Source organism: Equus przewalskii, chromosome 5 (genome assembly GCF_037783145.1).
Source record: "Equus przewalskii isolate Varuska chromosome 5, EquPr2, whole genome shotgun sequence".
Taxonomy (NCBI): Eukaryota; Metazoa; Chordata; class Mammalia; order Perissodactyla; family Equidae; genus Equus; species Equus przewalskii.
The window spans coordinates 46,330,298-46,344,853 of record NC_091835.1 but is presented as its reverse complement, the minus strand read 5'-3'; the positions used below and the strand labels follow the sequence as shown (position 1 = coordinate 46,344,853).

The 14,556-nt window shown below is 35.3% G+C and overlaps 1 protein-coding gene across 26 annotated transcripts in view; it reads right to left on the bottom strand.

The window, feature by feature from the left end:
- Positions 1–14,556, bottom strand: part of PIK3C2G (phosphatidylinositol-4-phosphate 3-kinase catalytic subunit type 2 gamma) — a 510,504-nt gene that overhangs the window by 323,189 nt on the left and 172,759 nt on the right. The window lies entirely within an intron of this gene.

Here is a 14,556-nt window from a genome sequence, read left to right as displayed (position 1 = left end):
ATAGAAAACTCTATCAGGGTTCACAACATTAAGTCTGTGGGGCGGTATTGAGTTCAGATAGATTCATGAAATTCCTGACAGAAAAGTTAGTCCACCTCAATTATGACAGGAGTTTCATGAATCAATCCAAAGTCAATATTCCCCTTTGGACTCCTCTTCCTACTGAAGACTCACTTGCCTATTATCTCCCTGTGTCCAATCATCTGTGAGCATGCTAAACTCTCTTTCTTATTAAACAGTCTCTTATTGATCAGCAATTACTCTGTCCCTAGGGATCGTCTTAACTTTTTTCTCCCCTCAATAACCAATCATCTCGTAGGTTGGCTAGACCCTCTCTTCTCCTCCCCCAAACTCTTTAAACAATTGCAAACTTCTTTTATCACTTCTCCGAAATGGCTTTCATTAACTTCTTCAATGAGCTTCATGTCAGTAAATTTAACTGACATTTATCAGTCCCTGTTTTTATATATCTCTGCAACATTTGGTTTCATTCATCATACGTCTTATTTTACAGTTTCTTGCATTCCTACATTGGCTCTCTCTGACTGTACTCGCTGAGTTCTTTGTTTTCTCTTTCGCAAAGACTCTTTTGCCTATTACCCATTGTCCACCTCACCCTTGTCAAAGCTTCTTTTCTTCTCAATTGTTCTCTCCTTGTAAGTTATTTCATACTTCCTATGGCTTAAGTTACAATCTATATGTCAATGACTCCAACCTAGACAATTCTTATTATTACCTACTCAATATCTCCACTTGGAATTTTTTTTAACCTCCAAGAGAAAGCCAAAAACTTAAATCATAATTCATCCGAGAACCTGCTGCTATGCCAGTGTTCTCTGTGATAGAAAAAGACCCAACCATCCACTCAGTTGCTCAGACCAAAACCCAGGGTTCTGTCTTTGAATCTTCCCTCATCTTTATTCTTCTGTATCTATTAAGCCACTGGTTCCTATAGAAAATCTTTCTTTCTTCTATCTACCACTGCCACAATCCTAGTCTATAGCTTTCGTCTTCTCACCTGGAATGTTGCATTGTCTCTGGAACTGCTTCTACATTTTCTGCAATCCATTTTTGTGTCCTATAATCCATTTTTTACATTCTAATGATATATTTAAGAGACTAACCAAGTATCTTTCCTAGACATAGCTTTTCAGTGGTTTCCTATTGCTTCAGGATAACAGTTATAGATGTAACATACGTAAGATTTCTCTTTCCCATTAGATCTTTAGTCCATGTTAGTCTTTTCTCACTTACAACTCAGTACCTAGTACTTTACTTCACTCAGAGTAGTTGCTCATTTGTATTTGTTGAACAAATGGTTTAATAAATTTTTAAAAATTATAATTGAGTTCTAAGAAAATGAAATTGAAAAATATTTGTGTCACTTTTATGGATTCATTAATTCCCTTAACAATTATATGTGTCTGTTAAATACAAAAAAAATGTTTAAAGGATAATTATGATACTGATTAACTATCGAATACGATTCTCTATCAATATGTTTTGCAATGGCAATTGATTTTTATTATATTGGCACTAAAGACTTACTTAAAGTTTATAATCACCTAAGGAATAAATGAATTAGATTTGTTATTCTTCACTCAAGAAACTGAACTGATAAATTTGGGAAAGATTTTCAAGAGATATTAGTAAAAAGTGTATAGAATGATCAAGAGATATTAGTAAAAAGTGTATAGAATGAAGTGTTACCCAGAAAATTAATCTATGAAATGTTATTCCAAACTATTCTAATTTATGGGTCACATAGATACATTATCTAGCCAGAATCCCTTTTTTAGGAATTACCATTTTTTCATCTGCACATTGGTAGTGAAAGCTACGTTTCATTAACGTAAATTATATTCCTTCATCTGTCTCTGTCATGGAACTCAGAATTTGTCACCAGGAATGACTTTAACTCTGACAGCCAATTAATATCCTGTTCCAGTCTTCCTTAGCCTAACCTGGTCTGTCTTAGCTTAAATATGGTAAACATGGCTATATAAAAGTGATTTTCACAATTTTTGGTGGTTTCAAAAGAACTGATTTGAGTTTTTAAAAATGATTTTTAATTTTGTAGAGCCATTAAAGAGGTCTTTAAATAAGGCATCAGTGATCTGATGTTGAAATTAAAGATTCTTTTAGGCTGTCCCACCTTGTTGTTGTTAATAATGATGATAATGATACCTAACATTTTTTGAGCACCTGCCATGTGCTATGCTCTATATACATGTACATGTTTACATGTGTTAACATATTTTTTCCTCATCTCAACCTGTTGCATTACTATTACCATTTAACAAATGAGGAAACTGAGGCACTGAAAGGTGAAGCAACTTAGGCAGATCTCAGAGTTTGTGTTCACAAATTTGTTTTAAATAGAGATTAAAGAGAGGTGCATTGGTCTCGTGCTATGCTAATATGCTTGAATTTAAGCATTGCAACATAGCGTTAACTCAAATCAAACTATCTCTACTGAAAAGAGTTGAAAACATTTAAATTTTTATTAATAACAACATTTTTTAAAGCATTTCTCACAGCACTAAAACTTGAAATGGTTTAGAGGCCTGCCTGAAAATCTCATTATCATGAGATAAAGGAGAATGAGAAATACTTATTCATATTGAAAATGTAATAAAAACAAAACCTTTTCCAGATCCATTTTTTCAATATTAAATTTGGTGATTTTAAGGAATATCTAATAATTTTGAATCTCCTGTTTAGCATCACAATCTAGAAGCTAGACTATTTCTTAGTTTATAAGCAAACAGAAATGTTGTTTAGTGCCAGCTGGTAACCATCTACACTCTGTATTGTGAAGTAATGCATAAAATAATTAAAAGTAATATACCTTGACTTTGAGACAGAGCTGTACATACAGATTAGCAGCAATTATGACATAATTGAGAGGGCATGGTTATTGGGTCCTGATTTAAACATCAGTGCAGGACTATAGGAAATATGTGTGGTAGGCAGAATAATAGCCCTCCAAATACTCCCATGTCTTAATCCCTAGAACCTGTGAATTTGTTAGGTTACATGCCAAAAGACAATTACGATTGCAGAAAGAAATAAGTTTCCTAGTCAGCTTACCTTGATATAAAGAGATTATCTGAATGAGCTCACTGTACTCACAAGGATCCTTGGAAGTGTATGAGGGGCCAGAATAGAAAGTCAGAGTGATGTGATTTGAGAAGCATTCAACCCACTTTTGCGGGCTTTGAATATGGAAGAATAGGCCATGAGGTAAAGAATTTGAGCAGCTTTTAGAGGCTGCAAAGTGCAAGGAAACAGATTTTCCCCTAGGGCTTCCAGAAAGGAATACAGCCCTTACAATACCTTGATTTTAACACAATGAAACCCACATTTTATTTTTGACCTACAGAATCGCATGATAAATTTGTGTTGTTTTGTCACTAAATTTGTGATCATTTGTTACAGTAGCAATATAAAATCAATACAATATGCAAACTGGAAGCTGCTTCCTAAATTGACTAGAAAATCAGGGACTAGAAGTATAGCAGACCACACGAAAGCATTCTTCTCTTCTTTGTTGGTAAGTTCAGCCAAATTCAGACAGGGGTATTTAACATGTACTAGTAATGACAACTTAGTGTACACTACAATTGTTTATAACTTTCTATCCAGTTCAACTTTCAAGAGATCAGTTTTTATTGAGGGTTATTTCTTCTGGCTTCAAAGAGAAAGTACAGGCAAAATTTCGGCAACTATCAGAGAAAAGGCAGCTGCTGCCATCTGCTACAATTTTCTGAATCTAGAAGGATGCAGATATCATCCAAATAGCCCCAGTATTCAGAATGGGAACAAAAATGTTTATTTTACAAAAGAACAAAGAGTAAAAAGAACCTTTTGAAAATATCTGTTCTTGATCCAAAAACTTCCTGGCTACATTACTGAATATCTGCCAAGGAGAGATGAGAAAAGGGTGAAAGGAATAAATGATGAGGTTGAAGAAAAATGACCTTTATTTCAGATAATGAATTGTAGGCATTGCAAATTTACCAGTTTTTAAAATATATATAAATGTCATGGAAGACAAAGATTGTGCCAACATAAGACATGTCAGAAGTCTAATCAAGACTAAGCCATCTGTATTTTCAGTAAGGTGGAGGGAAAGTCTATATAGCTACGGCAGCTAACCTGGTCCCTGAGAAGACTCTGAGCTGGAAGGATAATCTGAAATTCTCATCTCTCTCCATTTGCTAAGCCAAGCGTACATATCATGCAGACACACACACACACACACACACACAGATGCTTGCATTTTATCTAGACATAAACCTGACCTTTCTCAGCTCAACGTATATATGCCTATATATATTACACACACACACACACACATACAGGATACATATACACATACAAGTATACCTTGGAGATACTGCAGGTTCAGTTCCAGACCACTGCTATAAAGCAGGTATCACAATAAAGCAAGTCACATGAATTTTTTGGTTTCCCTGTGCATATGAAAGTTATGTTTACACTACACTATAGTCTATTAAGTGTGCAGTAGCATTATGTCTAGAAAAACAATGTATGTACCTTAATAAAAGTATTTTATTGCTAAAAAATGCTAACCATCATCTGAGCCTTCAGTGAGTTGTAATCTTTTTACTGGTGGAGGGTCTTGCCTCAGTGTTGACGGCTGCTGTCTGATCAGGGTGGTGGTTGCTGAAGGTTAGGGTGGCTGCGGCAATTTCTTGAATAAGACAACAATGAAGTTTGCTGCATCAACTGGGTCTTCCTATCACAAACAATTTCTGTGTAGCATACAATGCTGTTTGATAGAACACATTAACCACAGTAGAACTTCTTTCAAAATTGGAGTCAATCCTCTCAAATCCTGTCACTGCTTTTGCAACTAAGTTTATGTAATAAATCCTTTGTTGTCATTTCAACAGTTTTCACAGCATGTTCACTAGGTGTAAATTTCTGTCTCAAGAAACCACTTTCTTTGCTCATCCATAAGAAGCAGCTCCTCATCTGTTAAAGTTTTATCAAGAGATTGCGGCAGTTCAGTCACATCTTCAGGCTCCACTTCTAATTCTAGTTCCCTTGCTATTTCTACCCCATCCACAGCTACTTCTCCACTGAAGTCTTGAACCCCTCAGAGTCATCCATGAGAGCTGGAATCAACTTCTTCCAAACTCCTGTTAATGTTGATATTTTCCTCTTCCCTTGAATAACAACATCTAGAATGGTAAACGGTGTCTTATTGGCATCTAGAATGGTAAATCCTTTCCAGAAGGTTTTCAATTGACTTTGCTCAGATCCAACAGTGGAATTACTATCTATGGCAGCTATAGCCTTACAATATGTATGTCTTAAATAATAAGACTTGAAAGTCGAAATTACTCTTTGATCCATGGGCTGCAGAATGGATATTGTGTTAGCAGGCATGAAAACAGCATTAATCTTACAGTACGTCTCCATCAGAGCTCTTGAGTGACCAGGCACATAGTCAATGAGCAGTATTATTTTGAAAAGAATCTTTTTTTCTGAGCAGTAGTTCTCAACAGTGGGCTTAAAATACTCAGTAAACCATGTTTTAAACAGATGTGCTGTCATCCAGACCTTATTATTCCATTTATAGAGCACAGGCAGAGTAGATTTAACATAATTCTTAATGACTCTAGGGGTTTTGGAATGGTAAATGAGCATTCGCTTCAACGTGAAGTCACCAGCTGCATAAGCCCCTAACAAGAGAGTCAGCCCGTCCTTTGACACTTTGAAGCCAGACATTGATTTCTCTCTAGCTGTGAAAGTTCTAGATAGCATCTTTTTCCATTATAAGGCTACTTTGTCTACACTGAAAGTCTGTTGTTGAGTGTAACCACCTTCTTAATTATCTTAGCATGATCTTCTGGATAACTTGCAGTTTTGGCATCATCACTTGCTGCTTCACTTGGTAATTTTATGTTATGAAAGTGGTTTCTTTCCTTAAATCTCAGGAACCAACCTCTGCTAGCCTCAAAATTCTCTTCTGCCGCTTCCTCACCTCTCTCAGCCCTCATAGAATTGATGAGAGTTAGGGCCTTGCTCTGGATTAGGTTTTGGCTTAAGGGAATGTTGTGGCTGGCTTCATCTTCCATCCAGACCACTTAAACTTTCTCCTTATCAGCAATAAAGCTGTTTCACTTTCTTATTATTCAGGTGTTCACTGGAGTGGCACTTTTGATTTCCTTCAAGAACTTTTCCCTTGCATTCACAACCTGGCTAACTGGTGCAAGAGGCCTAGCTTTTGGCCTATCTCAACTTTCAACATTTTTTCTCACTAAGCTTAATCATTTGTAGTTTTTGATTTAAAATAAAGGTGTGACCCTGCATGTGGAGATCCAGAAGCTGCCAAGAGAAATCAGAGTTGTGAACACTCCCTGTTCAGATTCATCAGTAATGTCTATGAATACCATCTACTTGAGCCCCTGGATGAGAGCTATAAAAAAAAACAGTCCCAAAGAAACATAGGGGAGTGAGCAGTTTTCTTTGTCTCTCTCCCTTCGAACTACAACTAAATGGACATTCATTGATCAACAGAGGATACTCACACAGCACCTCAGGACACCTGAGAATGCCGTGCTGCTATACATTGGAAGGTGGATGGACTAGCCCCAGGGAGGAGGTGGAGATAGCTGACCAAGCACAAAGGCTGGGTGACCTAAGAGCAGAATTGACACAGGTAGGCAAGCAAACTGCTGGCTGCATAAGATGCCCATAGCTCTGCTGTGGCCCAGAGTGGGCAAGTGAGATCCAGCAGGAAGAGACTGAGGCAGAGCTACGAGTCTGGGTGAAGCAGCTCCCAGCTGCTGTGACTGCTGCAATCCCTAAGGAGGGAGCATGTCTAGGTGGGTCTGTGGGAGCAGGCACCAGCAACCTGAAGCCCCAGTGTAATTGTTCCCACAGTTGACAGGAGACCCCACAGGGCCACTGTAATCCCAAGGAGGGGCCTGGGCTTGGTCAGGAACAGCTGACAGGGATCCTTGTCAGTGCAGATTACACAGATGCTGCCCCTTCCTCCCCAGTGTCAGCAAGTGGAAGCAGTAACGAAACGCTATCTCTTTGTGGAGATACAAATCCACACTAACAAGCAGTATGAAAAAAAATATATTAAATCTTCAGAACAGAACGAAAATGACAAATACCCAGAAAACAATCCCGAAGACACAGAAATTTATAAACTAAATGACAAAGAATTCAAAATAGCTATCATTAAAAACCTCAGTGATTTAAAAGAGAAAGTAGATAGACAATTCACCAACTTCAGGAGCTACATCACAAAAGAGCTTGATACTATAAAGAAGAACCAATTGGAAAAGTTGGAAATGAAAAACACAATTGAGGAGATTAAGGAAAATCTGGACTCTCTGAACAGTAGAGCTGATAATATGGAGGAAAGGACTAGCACTCTGGAGGATAGGAAAATAGAAATGATTCAGATAGAGGAGGAGAGAGAACTAAGACTGAAAAAAAATGAGGAAACTCCCCAAGAACTATTTGACTCAATTAGGAAATGCAACATAAGGATTATAGGTATCTCAGAGGGCGAAGAGAAGGAGAATGGAGGAAAAAGCTTGTTCAAAGAAATAATAGCTGAGAACTTGCCAAACCTGGGGAGAGAGCTGGAAATCCATGTGACAGAAGCTAATAAAGCTCCAAATTTTATCAATGTAAAAAGACCAACCCCAAGGCATATAGTAGTGAAGCTTGAAAAAGTCAATGACAAAGAGAAAATATTAAGAGCAGCAAAGCAGAAGAAAATAACCTACAAAGGAACCACTATCAGGCTGTCAGCAGATTTCTCAGCACATACCTTACAGGCTAGGAGAGAGTGGAATGATATATTCAAAACTCTGAAAGACAAAAACTTGCAGCCAAGAATACTCTATCCAGCGAAAATATCCTTCAACTATGACAGAGAAATAAAAACTTTCCCAGATATACAAAAGTTAAGGGAGTTCATCACCACAAGACCCCTGCCCCCAAAGAAATGCTCAGGAAGGTCCTCATACCTTAACAAAAAAAAGGAAAAGGGTTACAAAACCCTGATCAAAGGAGATAAGCAGAAAGACAAAATCAGAAAATTGCAGTGCTCCATCAGAACAGGTTAGCAAATGCTTAAGTATAACACTTCCAAGATAAAGAGAAGGCAAATAAGAATAAATATAATCTTGTCATTTTAGCTACCAACTCACAACACAAGAAGAAGAAAAGATGTGACAATAACAACCAAGAAGAGAGAGAGGAAAGGGATGGAACCAGCTTAGTCTAAGGAAACGTGAGGCTATCAGAAAATGGACTATCTGATTTATGAGATGTTTTATATAAACCACATGGTAACCACTAAACAAATAATTAGAACAGAGACACAAATTGCAAATAAGAAGAAAACCAACATAGAAAACAACTTAACTGAATTGGTGGTCCGAAAGTCACAGGATGAGAAACAAAGGAAATGCAGGAGAACCAGAAAAGGAGCAATAAAATGGCAGCATTAGGCCTCCACATTTCAGTAATCACTCTAAATGCAAATGGATTGAATTCTGCAATCAAAACACATAGAGTGGCAGGATGGATTAAAGAACAAGAACCAACAATATGCTGCCTCCAGGAAACACACCTCAGCCCCAAAGGCAAACATAGACTCAGAGTGAAGGAATGGAAGATGATACTCCAAGCTAATAGTGAACATAAGAAAGCAAGTGTCACCATACTTATATCGGACAAAGTAGATTTAAAGTCACAACAGCAAAAGAGAGACAAAGAGGGGCAGTTTATAATGATAAAAGGGGCATCCCATCAAGAAGACATATATGCATCCAACACAGGAACATCAAAGTACATAAAGCAACTATTAACAAAACTAAAAGGAGATATCAACAACAATATGATAATAGTAGGGGACCTCAACACTCCTCTAACACAAATGGATGGATAATCCAGACAGAAAGTCAACAAGGAAATTGTAGAATTAAATGAAAACCTAGATAGATGGACTTAATGCTCCATCCAAAAACAGCAGGTTACACATTCTTCTCAAGTATGCATGGAACATTCTCAAGCATAAGCCATATGTTGGGAAACAAAGCAAGCCTCAACAAATTTAAGAGGACTAAAATAATATCAAGCATCTTTTCCAACCATAATGCTATGAAACTAGAAATCAACTACAAGAATAAAGCTGGGAAAGGGGAAAAGATGTGGAGATTAAACAACAAGCTACTGAACTATCAATGGACCATTGAAGAAATCAAAGAAGAAATCAAATATTGTCTAGAGACAAATGAAAATGGAAACACACCATATCAACTCATTTGGGATGCAGCCAAAGCGGTCCTAAGAGGGAAATTCATCACAATAAGGCTCACCTCAATAAACAAGAAAAGTCTCAAATAAGCAAGCTCAAAGTACACCTAACAAAATTAGGAAAAGAAGAACAAACAAAGCCCAAAGTCAGTAGAAGGAGAGAAATCGTAAAAATCAGAGCAGAAATTAATGAAATCAAAACAAAAAAAGACAGTAGGAAGGATCAATGAAACAAAGTGCTGGTTCTTTGAGAAAATAAACAAAATTGACAAACCTTTAGCCATGCTCACTAAGAAAGGTGGGGTGGGGAATGGTCACAAAGGGTGAAGTGGTGCACCTATAATATGACTGATAAATAATAATGTACAACTGAAATTTCAGAAGGTTGTTAACTATCATAACCTTAATAAAAAATAAAAAATAAGTAAAATGAGAGGTGTGTGACTCTGCCTTTCATTTGAACACTCAGAGGCTATTACAGGGTTATTAATCGGCTTAATTCCAATATTGCTGTGTCTCCTGGAATAGTGAGGCCTGAGGAGAGAAAGAGAGACAGGGAAACAGCTGGTCAGTGGAGCAGTAAGAATACAAACATTATTGATTAAGTTTGCCTTCTTACATGGGCGCACAGTTTGTGGCACCCAAAAACAATGACAATAGTAACATTGAAGATCACCAATCACAGATCTCCATAACAAATATAATAATAATGAAAAAGTTTTAAGTATTGTGAGAACTGCCAAAACATGACACAGAGACACGAAGTGAGTAAATACTGGTTGTAAAAATGGTGCCAATAGATTTGGTCGATATTGGGTTGTCACAAACCTTCAATTTGTAAAAAACGCAATATCCATGAAGTGCAATAAAGTGAATGGCAATAAAACAAGGTATGCCTGTATTTCAAAGTTTTTCATTAGAGACATTAAGTGACTACTAGTGACTAGTAATTAGACAGTCTGTTCTCATTTACCATTCCTCCATCTAAATATCTGACAAACGAGTTCTAACAGCAACCAGGTAAACAATGAGAGGAACAAAAAGAAGCTATAGACATTATTTATGAGTAATCACTGTATAGAAACTTCATTCCTAAAGGATAATTAGAAAAAAATCAACAGAGGTGATGTGAAAATATTCTGCAAGAAATAAAATGATTGTAACAAGTGAGACACAAAAGGAGAGATTACTTCTGAAAAATATGCGCTATGGTATACGTAAGCAAATATTATAAAGTCATAAGCTATATGTATTTTATAAAATTAAGAAACCATATATTTGATTAAATGAGATATAAAAAATAGAAAACAATATAACAATAAAATGAAGAAAAAAGATATAGAGGAAATTGGATGAGAGGGAGATGTTAATAAAAATGGAGCTAATGAGCTATTGTATGTAAAGAAACTAAAAATTCAGTCACACATTGAAAATATTCATTAAAAGCAGAGTTGACACAGCAGAAAACAAAATTTTGCAATAGACATTGAGAAACACTCTGAATACAAAGGAAAAGGAACTACTGATGGAAATCAATGAAGGGTACTATTGCAATTGCAACAGTGAGAGAAAGGACATCTAACACCATATTACTGAAATTCTGAAAATAAAATGGAACAAATAGAAAGAGGTAACATGGAAGATTGCAAAAGAAAATCTAATTAGGCTGAATAAAGCTCTGAATGTGCATATCAGTCCTGCATACACATATGGTACATACACGCAAAACCAGGAAAAAATACTCAAACTTTTAAATTTTAAAAATAAAGCATTTACCCACCTAAAAGAAGAAGGAGATGGAGAAAGAGGAGGGAGATGGGGGAAAGAAAAAGAAAAGTTAGCCTGGACATAGACTTCAACTTTAAACATCCACGTCTTAAGACAAGGGAAAAAGAGCTACATAGTTTTGAGGGTAAATATGTTTTATACCAAGCATTCAGTTTGCCCTTTATATGTGAGAGCAGCTGAAACATATTTGCATGTATGTCGGTGCTCAGGAATCTTTGTACCTTCTAATGGAAAAGGTATGTCAGCTGCAAAATTTTAATCAAAATAAGATTTCAAGAATAGGAACTGAGAACAAGTATTAAAAATCAGTTAACATTGACTTAGTCTAAATAATTATTGCAAACACAATTTTAAATATAATAATTTTAAAAACTACTCAGTTTTGAGAAAGTAGGCGAAAAAATCATAGACTATTTCAACCAAAACTGAAAGGCATGCTAAATTTTCTGTCTTACAAGAGGAAAGGGGATTAAAATACACTGTTTTCTTTTCACAGATGATTAAGAAAAAATGAGTTAATATATATTTATTTGTATGTAATTGTTAAATTATATTATATTATGTATTACAGAGACTTATTAGTTGAAAAACAGCATGTATAATTTTCAAAACACTAGCAGAATCAAAATTTGATGACATTTACATTATAATCAGCCAGAAAACAGGAAATTAAAATTATGTAATAAAAACAGAAAACAGAATGAGGCAAGTAGGATCAATGGCATCTCTAATGACAGTAAATATAAGTAGCTAACTGGATTAAAAAATTATGCAAATATATAATTTTCGATTGTGTATTTTTTTGAAACAGAAACATAAAAAGTATCAAAGTTAAGAGAAAGGTATTGCCAAGTATGTTACTCAAACATACATGCACACGCACACACACACACACAAACACTCACACCAACAAAATGAAGCAGGATAGGCAATACTAGTCTAGTATCAGAAAAAAGAATATAGGGCTAAAAGCATCAAGAGCCTTTTTTTGACCCTTTTATGTATCAAATAAAGGCCTGTGTGTGTGTACATTTTTTAAGGGGAATTAAATGACACGGCTGGGATTTTGTAACCAGCTCAATTTATTAATATTAAATTCTATATTTATGTTTTATATGTTTTTCCTTTTTCGTCTGCCCAAGATTGAATCTTCTAATAAATAATTCATCAATAAATCATAGCAGAAGAAAACTTTTTTGGATTTTTTATCCATTCATGATTTTTTAAATAGTGAACTACAAATGAAAAGAACGTGCTTAAACAGATAAAAAATGATTTGCATACACTAACAACCAAATTTTATTTAATGAAGAAACACTATGAGCTTTCTCCTTCAAATCAAAAATAGGATAATGATTCTATCACATTATTTTAGAAATTCTAGCTGATGCAATAAGATAAATGAGGATGTAACCATTAGAAAGGAGGGGAGGACTGTTATTTATAGATGATATGTTTATGTCTGCAGAATTTTAAATCCTTAGAAAATGTGGAGACATCATATTTCAACATGAGAAGATGTAAATTTGTAAAAATATAAATAAACTTTGGGAGAATTTATAAATTTAATTCAATACCTTTAATTGGGAAATTGACAGGCTGATTCTAAGGCACTTTTGGGAAAGTAAAGAACAGAAAAAATATTAGTAGGGGTTTATATTTGAAAAGAGATACATATTTTAAAGACATAATTATTAAAACAATGCCAGTTGAGCAGTTATAGACACATGTGTTGAAAAAGCAGAAGAGAAAACAAATTAATAAACCCTAGCATATATCAATTTTTAGTTTAAGTTAGACGTGAAAGAAATGTTGGGTTACTTAATAGTTGGGGCAGGCATACCTGGTTAATCATTTGGTTAAATAAAATCTTAACACCACTAAATATGGATTACAACTGTAAAGTAAATTCTATAGGGAATAAAGATCTAAAATGTGAAATCGTGAGAATCCTATATCAGGGATTCCTAAACCACTGTGAAACAGAAGTTTGTCTTTTGTTATAAGAAGTTGTCAGGAAAAAATGCCCAAATAGGATTGAGAATTGCTGACCTACAGTAAGGTGTGTCAGCCTCTAGTGCGTAGAGGCTTTCCCATGCTTTGTGAAAACATAGTGTGCCTTGTAAAATTTCAAGGAAGGGCTATAGTTTGCAGTACTTTACAAACTGATTTACTCAGGATACTTTTTGAGATCCCTTTTGTTTTGTCCAGGACTCTTGGTCACAAGTGGCTGAAGTCAATGCAAAAGGGAATATGATGTGAACTGGGGACATCACCTCCGTCACAACTAAGCCTCTCTTTCTCTCTTGGATCTTTTCTTCTCTAAATATATTGGCTTGTGTGTTTTCTACAGCAAAATGGATTTTACCTCCAATATGGAAAATAAGGGTAGAGGCTTCTGGGAAACATGTCCTTCCTGCATAACAAATGATGTCAGTTCAAAAACTTAAAGCAGGAATCTGATTGACCTGGCTTGGATCGTATGCATATCTCTTGGGTAAATCACAGGGGTCAGGGGTAGGCAGAGGGTGAATTATTAGGATTAGCCCAGACTGGACCATAAGCAGAACTCTATGTCCTGTTGATAGGAGAATGAAAGTCCAGACATGGCCACCCTCTTCCAGGCACACTCATTGATAGTTTCTGGAAGATTGTCCATCAGATTACATTCTGAAAAATGCTGAATAGGAAAAAAATACAATTTAATAACTACAACAATTACGAACACTTATTGAGTGCTAACTTAGAATGTGCAGTGCATTATTCTAAGTGTTTTCTATTTTTAACTTATTTAATCCTCACATAGAACTTAAGCCTCACGACAGTCCTTTGAGTAAGCATTGTTATTATCTTCATTTTTAAAGGAAACTGAGGAACAAAGAATGTAAGCATCTTACAGAGTTCATATAGCTAGGAAGGGGAAGAGTTGGGATCAACTCTTATAATCAGAAAAAAGGGTTATATATTTTAAAAGATCAACTCAACAACCTACTCCTGATGCCAATGATTTTGACATAATATTTTGGAAAACTAGTATTATAAGAAATTCTTGATTGGTAGTAACAAACTTAAAGCATGAAGCTAAAAATTAATTGTATGGTATTGTACTGTATGAAGATTAACGAACCAAGTACAGTCCTTTCAAAATATATATTGCGAAGGTTTTCAGCCTTACTTTTTATTTTGGACACTATTTATGGTTTTATGATTTTAAGAAATAGTATATGTATATTTTAATTGTTACATTTAGCAATAGAAAATTATTTGGTAACTCTCAAGTAGAGATTTAAAAATAATTTGAAATAGCAAAGATATTTAGTTGGCAAAGTCTTGGAAATTGAAACAAATTAATGAAAATTAATACAAATAGTGAAATGACAATTTACTAACGTGGAGTGTTTTACCACCAAAAAGGCCAGATACGTGAAGATTTAGTGAAGAGAAAAT